We start from the raw sequence: 8,544 nt of genomic DNA on the forward strand, positions 1-8,544 counted from the left end.
AGATTTCCAAGTTGTACAATCACATTAAATGTGTCTACTTCAACTTTTATTTTTGGAGTGGGAGCTAATTCAACTTTTTTGAGCATGTGATATGAGGCTACATTATAGGTCATTTTGACCTATACCATTGATCAAGTGATTTTTCCAAACTTCAGAAATGCATAACTCTATCATTTCAAATCTAAATGACATAAAATTGGTGACTATTTTGAAGTTATTTTAGAGAGATACAATTTTGATGAAGACACTTTTCTCATTTGAAGCTCATATAAAAAGTTAAACAAGGTGGAATATTGAGACATATGGCTTGACATTTAGAAAAAATTTGATATGTCAAAAATTTCCAAACTTCCACCTCAAATTTCTCCAAGTTCCAAGCTCCAAATGAAAAAGTGTTGAATATTAAATTTGTTCCTATTGATCTCACCTTTCTAAAAAGCTCAAATTCATTCATTTTGGATAAGAAATGCATAGACTGCACATGGCTTAAACAGGGTGATATCACTTGGCAAAGATCAAACTTCAAACATCAATGTACATTTACCTTGCAATCCAAGCTTAGTTCAGAGCATCTGATATTAATTTGTGGACCTCAAGAAATCATTTCATGGGCCTATGCGCGCCCATGCACCATTGCATCACCATTTGCCAAAATTGGAAAGTGAATTGGAGTGTGCAATTATCAACCATTTAAGCTATAAATAGAGCTTCAATTGCTCATAAATAAAAACACCTTCGCGCCAGCTTTGATCCCCCATTCCAAACCCTCACTTTGCAAAGGATAAGCCTGAAAAATTCTCTTGAATTTGAGCTTGAATTTCCACTGTTTTGAAATTCAATTCTCCAGGAATCCATATCTTTTTAACCATTCAATCATTCTTCTGCAAGCAAGTGGAGTGAGATCAAGCACAAGCAAGATCAAGACCAATTGAATCCAGACCTCCATTGAAGGTATTTTTCAGAAATTTTAAACTCTTCGATTCTCTCAAATTCTTGCTCAATTCTATCGATTCTTTGGTTGTCTGAAGTCCTACCAATGTAGGCAAAAAGATTGAGTTGCTTTGAGGCCAAATCGAACCAACTCAGTTCATGTACCTCAAATTTCAACTCCATGTATCTCTCAATATACTTGGAGTTGGAGTGAATGGATGTCAGATTCGAGTTCAATGCCATTTTTTCTTCAAGATCATGTCCTCGTTTTTCATTTTGGTGATGGTTCATGGTTGACCAGTCCGTTGAGGTCCACCAGAGAAGATGACCGGAGCTCTGGCTCTGGCGATGAGTTGGCAAGGCTCTGAACCACATGATCCATCCATTACGTTTTAATCTTGAGCATTGGTTTGGATTACCAAAGTTGTCACGCGCTGACTAAGGTCTATGGTGGATTGCGCGCTCCTGGCCACTTGATCTGCCACCTCAATTAATGAGGGAGATCAAGTGGTCCACATATTTTTGATTTTCTAAATTTTTATTTTTATTGCATTATTTTCAATAATTCATATTAAATTCAATATTGATCCAAAAAATATGGGACTTTCACCAAAAAATTTCAAATATTTTTCTCTTTCATATTCTGAATTAAAATTATTTTTTGGATCATTATTAATATTTTTCATGAATTAATTGATTTTTCATTTGTTTTTAATTGTTTAAAAATATTTTTAAATGTCCAAAAATTATGAAATTTTTTCTCCAAGGTCCTTTGACCTATGATAAATCTCATGGCCATTTCTTTGGTATTTTGATGAGATTTTAGGAATTTGACAAAACATATTTGATTTAAATGCACTATTTTATTATTTTTTATTTGAATGAATGCCAATTATTTTTGTTGACCACTTGTATTGACTTGTTTGAGTTTGCTTATTGTTGTTGGGCCTTGGTCAAGGATGATTTGACTTTGTCAAATTAATATCATTAGATTTAGGGGATTGATGGAATGTATATTCCATCTCCCAAAATGAATGAATGATATTAATTTGGTAAAAGTCCTCCTTTGGCCAATTTGTGATTTCATTCATCCCCTTCCCACTTCACCTCATTCCTCTTCTTAATTCATTCACTCCATTTGGCCTATGACATCTCAAAGTCCTAATGCTAGTTGATTGGAAAATTGACATGAGTATGGATGAGATTAGGCCACTCCTTTTGCATATTCTTTTTTTGTGTGTGGTATGTTTCATGAGCATAGTCCATTATACTATGTCTCTAACATGTATTAACACCAAAATTCTATTACCCGACCTCAAATAATTGTGTCTTTTACATAAGTCCAATTACGATTTGTAGGTGTTTAATTGGCTGCATTATATGGTAAAACACTAGCTGGATTCTAATGTCTTGACTGATGTCATGACATGGTGTGTATGTGTGACTGCATTGTAGGTTAGAATATCTAACTGTACTCTGATGTCTTGACTGATGTCATGACACACTTGAGTAGTTACTGCAGGATTAGCTAATACAGGATTTATTGAATGTCAAACTGGAGACTGTGACATTCATCCCTGTCAGCAGCTACTGAGGAATAGAACAGTTGGTGTTCTGTTAGAGCTCAGTATTCATTTGCAGTCTGGTTATCAAGGAAGAACCAGACCTGGCATAAGGCCTACTGTATGAATGTCAAACTGGATGTTATGACATTCATCATGGATAGTATATACTGACTAATAGACAGAGTGGTGTTCTGCTACACTTCGGTATGTTTCTTAGTTTGTTCTTCAAGAGGATAACAGAACTAACTTAAGGCAAAATGTGTAAATGTCAAATTGGATACTTTGACATTTATTAATGTAAGCTGTTACTGTATCATGGTCTTTTTGGTCATGTACAGGTCAGCAAAATTGTACAGTCTGTTTTCTGGAAAAACAGACTCAGCATATGATCCTTGATGTCAAGCTGAATGTCGTGACATTCATTCCTGACAGCATATGCTATATTGTAGGTTGTTCAGTTTTCTGTTTCAGCTTTTTCTCAGGCTATTCTTCAGGGATTCAACAGCTTAGAGAAAAACCAGGAAATCAACAACCAAGCTACATTTAATGAACCTAACAAATAGCCTATTTGTTAGTAACCTAGATATTGAATTTATGAGAACTCGCGTGACCTTAAATTCAGGAGAATACAAGTGCAAAAGCCCAGGTACTGCAATATAAAAGGAAGTCGTTCCTTCATTCAGTTTCGGGGATTTTGAGGCGTGAAGATTAAGTGTGTCCATCATACTTCACTGCTGTATTTTTGTGAGTCTTGTATTAGACATATCTTGTAAGCCAAGCCATTATCACGTTGATGATTGTTTTGGTATAGGGTGTTCATTGAGTTGTAAGTGTTATGTCGCTCAAAGCTTTTAAGCGTGAGTGCTGTGTATCTTGATTAAAGCTGTTAAGCACAATCAAGAGTTGTTTGAAGTGTGACTTCAAAGTTGTCTTTAATATTGATTAAAGGTAGTAATCACTGAGGTGATTGAGGGGGAGTGAGTAGGAACTCTGATCTTAGAGTAAGATTGAAATTGCACTGGGTAGGGATTAAGTGACAAGTTGTAAACGGGTGAGTTTAGCTTTGAATTAATACTACTGATAGTGGATTTCCTCCCTGGCTTGGTAGCCCCCAGATGTAGGTCATGTTGGACTGAACTGGGTAAACAATTACTTGTGTTATTTACTGCACTTACTGTTAAGTTCTGCATAATTCTTGTTTGTGCAGAATTGGATGTCATAACAACCCGTGTGACATCTAAAGTCTGATAACTAGAATTTCAATTGGCATCAGAGCAGGCACCCTGCCTGTGAATTTCTGGGTGAGATCTAGGGAAGTTACTTTCTAGTTCCATGGACAAGGATATAGGACACTCAAATAGACCACCCATGTTGGATGGCTCTAATTATGATGACTGGAAGCCTCGTATGATAGCCTTCTTAAGGTCTCTAGATAGCAAAGTCTGGAGAGCTGTCAACAAAGGATGGGAACATCCAATGAGGACAGGTGAAGATGGAGTCAGTGTGCAGATTCCTGAAGAAGAGTGGGACAAGGAGAAAGAGGCATTAGCTCTTGGAAATTCCAAGGCCTTGAATGCATTGTTCAATGGAATCAGTAAGAACATCTTCAGGCTGGTGCACCACTGTGAACTAGCTAAGGAAGTTTGGGATACCCTCAAGGTAACCCATTAAGGTACTTCCAAAGTGAAGATGTCCAAACTTCAGATGCTGACCACCAAGTTTGAAAATCTGAGGATGAAAGAGGATGAGACTATTCATGACTTTCACATGAATATTCTTGAAATTGCAAACACCTCTGGTGGACTAGGTGAGAAAATGGCTGAAGAGAAACTTGTAAGAAAGATTTTCAGGTCCTTGCCTAAGAGATTTGCTATGAAGGTCACAGCCATAGAGGAGGCACATGACATCTGCAATATGAAGGTGGATGAGCTCATTGGTTCTCTCCAAACCTTTGAAATGGGCTTGTGTGAGAATGCTGAAAAGAAGAACAAAAGCATAGCTTTTGTATCTAATGCTGAAGAGGAGTCAGAAGCAGGATATACTGAAGGTGATGCAAGTATATCAGAAGCTTTAGCCATGCTTGGGAGACAGTTCAACAAGTTCGTGAAGAAGATTGATCAAAGAGGGAGACCTAATGTCAAGAACATCCCGTCTGACATCAGGAAAAGATCAACTTCTGAAGAAAAGTTCAACCAAGGCAAGGGAATCCAGTGTCATGGTTGTGAAGGGTATGGACACGTCAGAGCTGAATGCCCTACCTATCTCAAGATGCAAAAGAAGGGGCTAACTATCACATGGTCTGAAGGAGATTCTGAAAGTGAATCTGAAGGAGAATCTGCCAAACATGTCACTGCACTAACCAGTGTTTGTGCCTCTGATGATGACTTAAGTGCAGATGAACTGACATTTGATGAACTTGCTGCAGCCTATAAGAAGCTGTGTACCACCAGTGCAGAAGTCCGTGCACAAGGAGAAAAGCAGAAGAAACTCATCAAGGAACTGGAAGATGAGAGACAGAAGCATTTGACAGCCATAGAGGGTCTAAATGGTGAGATAGCCTTGCTGAACTCCAAGCTGAATCAGATGACTAAATCCATCAGAATGATGAACAAGGGAACTGACACCTTGGAAGAAATTCTAAAGGTGGGACAGAAGTCTGGAACCAAATCTGGCCTAGGATTTGGGAAAAGATCCTCAGCTGAACACAAACGCCCAAAGGCTAAAGTTTAGAAGTTCAAGCGGAAGTCAAAGCCAATGTCTCAACATCGGGGAACTAGGATGAATAATCATCAGAAGAGGAAATTCCAGGAGTGGAGGTGTCACCACTGTGGTAGGCTTGGACATATCAAAGCCTTCTGCTACTGGATTCATGGTTTCCCTAACCAAGCCTCGCATGTCAGGCCTAAGCATAAGACATATAAGCGCTATGTCCCCAGCAAGAAGCAACAATGGTATGCTAGGTTAACACACACAGCTCTAAGGGCTTCTACCAGAGAAGACTGGTACTTTGACAGTGGATGCTCAAGACATATGACTGGTATGGAAAATCTACTGGTGGATATTCAACCTCACACTACCAGCTATGTGACCTTTGGTGATGGTGCCAAAGGAAAAATAAAAGGTGTGGGCAAGCTGGACTGCTCTGGAGTTCCAAAGTTGAATAATGTATTGTTAGTAAGAGGACTAACTGCAAATCTCATCAGCATAAGCCAGCTGTGTGATCAAGGATTCTATGTTCAGTTTACTAAGGAGCTGTGCACTGTGACAAATGGTGACAATCAGGAAGTTATGAGAGGAACCAGGTCCAAAGATAACTGTTATCTGTGGGAACCTAAAGTCTCTAACTTTTCCACAATATGCTCCTCAGCCAAGGAAGAACAGGAGGTGAAACTGTGGCATAGACGACTTGGACATCTCCACTTACGGGGAATGAAGAAGATTATATCCAAGGAAGCAGTCAGAGGGATCCCAAAGCTGCTTATTGATGAAGGAAGAGTCTGTGGAGAATGCCAGGTGGGCAAGCAAACCAAGATGTCACATCCGAAGCTGGGACATCCTACAACTTCCAGAGTTCTGGAACTGTTGCATATGGACTTAATGGGACCTATGCAGGTTGAAAGTCTTGGTGGGAAGAGATATGCCTACGTGGTGGTTGATGACCATTCCAGATACACGTGGATAAGCTTCATCAGAGAGAAGTCAGATACATTTGATGTCTTCAAAGACCTGTGCATCAGACTTCAAAGGGAAAAGGACAGTTGTGTGGTCCGGATTAGGAGTGATCATGGTACGGAGTTCAAGAATTCCAAGTTTGATGAGTTTTGCTCGTCTGAAGGAATAAGTCATGAGTTCTCCTTCCCTATAACTCCCCAGCAGAATGGGATAGTTGAAAGAAAAAATAGAACTATTCAAGAATCTGCCAGAGCAATGATTCATGCAAAGAAGCTCCCCATGCACTTTTGGGATGAAGCAATGAATACCGCGTGCTATGTTCACAACAGAGTCACCTTGAGAAAAGGAACCTCCTCCACTCTATATGAAATATGGAAAGGCAGAAAACCCACAGTGAAGTACTTTCATATCTTTGGAAGTAAATGCTACATTCTCACAGATCGTGAACAGAGAAGGAAGCTGGATCCCAAAAGTGATGAGGGTATATTTCTAGGATACTCCACTAACAGCAGAGCCTACAGAGTGTTCAACTACAGGACCAATGTCCTGATGGAATCCATAAATGTTATTGTGGATGATAAAGAGGAAGGGATCGATGTCATAAAGGATGTTGAAACATTCCTTGACAGTTCAACTGACATTCCAATCAAGTTTGAAGAAGTACAAGAACCTCCTCCTGAATGTGAAGTAGATGCAACCACCAAAATGCCATCTATCAGAATTCAGAAAGACCACCCTAAGGATCTTATCATAGGGGATCCTACTAATGGTGTGACTACCAGGTCACGGGGAATAAGCTCAAATTCCTGCTTTGTATCCAAGGTTGAACCAAAGAATGTGAAAGAAGCCCTGACTGATGAGTACTGGATCAATGCCATGCAAGAGGAACTTGAGCAGTTCAAAAGAAATGAAGTATGGGAGCTAGTCCCTAGGCCTGAAGGGACCAACATCATTGGTACCAAGTGGATCTACAAAAACAAATCTGATGAGAAAGGAGTAATTACTAGGAATAAAGCAAGATAGTAGCTCAAGGATACACTCAAGTTGAAGGGGTTGATTTTGATGAGACATTTGCTCCTGTGGCTAGGCTTGAGTCCATCAGATTGTTGTTAGGGGTATCATGCATTCTGAAGTTTAAACTATTCCAAATGGATGTGAAGAGTGCATTCTTGAATGGCTACTTGAATGAAGAAGTCTATGTGGAACAACCTAAAGGGTTCTGTGATCCTAACCAACCTAAGCATGTATACAAGTTGAGGAAAGCCCTGTATGGGTTGAAACAAGCACCTAGAGCATGGTATGAAAGGTTGACCGAATTTCTGACCTCAAATGGATACAGAAAAGGTAGAATAGATAAAACCTTGTTCGTGAAGGATGAAGACGGCAAAATCATGATTGCTCAAATCTATGTGGATGATATAGTCTTTGGTGGTATGTCAGAACAAATGGTATCACATTTTGTTCAACAGATGCAATCTGAGTTTGAAATGAGTCTGGTTGGGGAACTAACCTACTTTCTTGGAATGCAAGTCAACCAAATGGAGGACTCTATGTTCCTCTCCCAAAGCAAGTATGCCAAAAACATTGTTAAGAAGTTTGGTATGGATAATGCTAGGCACAAAAGGACTCCTGCTCCTACTCATCTGAAGTTAACCAAAGATGATGGAGGGCCTAGTGTTGATCAATGCTTGTATAGAAGCATGATAGGCAGTCTACTATATCTAATTGCAAGTAGACCTGACATCTCTTATGCAGTTGGAGTGTGTGCGAGATACCAAGCAGAGCCTAAGATGAGCCACTTGAATCAAGTCAAAAGGATTCTCAAGTACATCAATGGGACTTGTGACTATGGAATCTTGTACTCACATGGGTCTGAGCCTGTCCTATCTGGGTACTGTGATGCTGACTAGGCTGGGAGTGCTGATGACAGAAAAAGCACATCAGGAGGATGTTTCTTCTTGGGAGACAATCTCATATCTTGGTTCAGCAAGAAGCAGAATTGTGTATCTCTGTCCACTGCAGAGGCTGAATACATAGCTGCTGGAAGCAGCTGTTCCCAACTGGTTTGGATGAAACAGATGCTCACTGAGTACAATGTCACTCAAAATGTCATGACATTGTTCTGTGATAATCTCAGTGCCATCAATATCTCCAAGAATCCCATCCAACACAGCAGGACCAAACATATTGACATTAGACACCACTTCATCAGAGATCTGGTGGAAGACAAGGTGATTACTTTGGAACATGTAGCCACTGAACTTCAACTGGCTGACATATTTACAAAGGCTCTGGATGCTACTCAGTTTGAAAACTTAAGGGGCAAACTGGGAATATGTCTCTTTGAGACCTTATAGCAATCACTGATGTTTGGAAT

The sequence above is a fragment of the Lathyrus oleraceus genome, chromosome 5, assembly GCF_024323335.1.
Source record: "Lathyrus oleraceus cultivar Zhongwan6 chromosome 5, CAAS_Psat_ZW6_1.0, whole genome shotgun sequence".
NCBI classification, from domain to species: domain Eukaryota; kingdom Viridiplantae; phylum Streptophyta; class Magnoliopsida; order Fabales; family Fabaceae; genus Lathyrus; species Lathyrus oleraceus.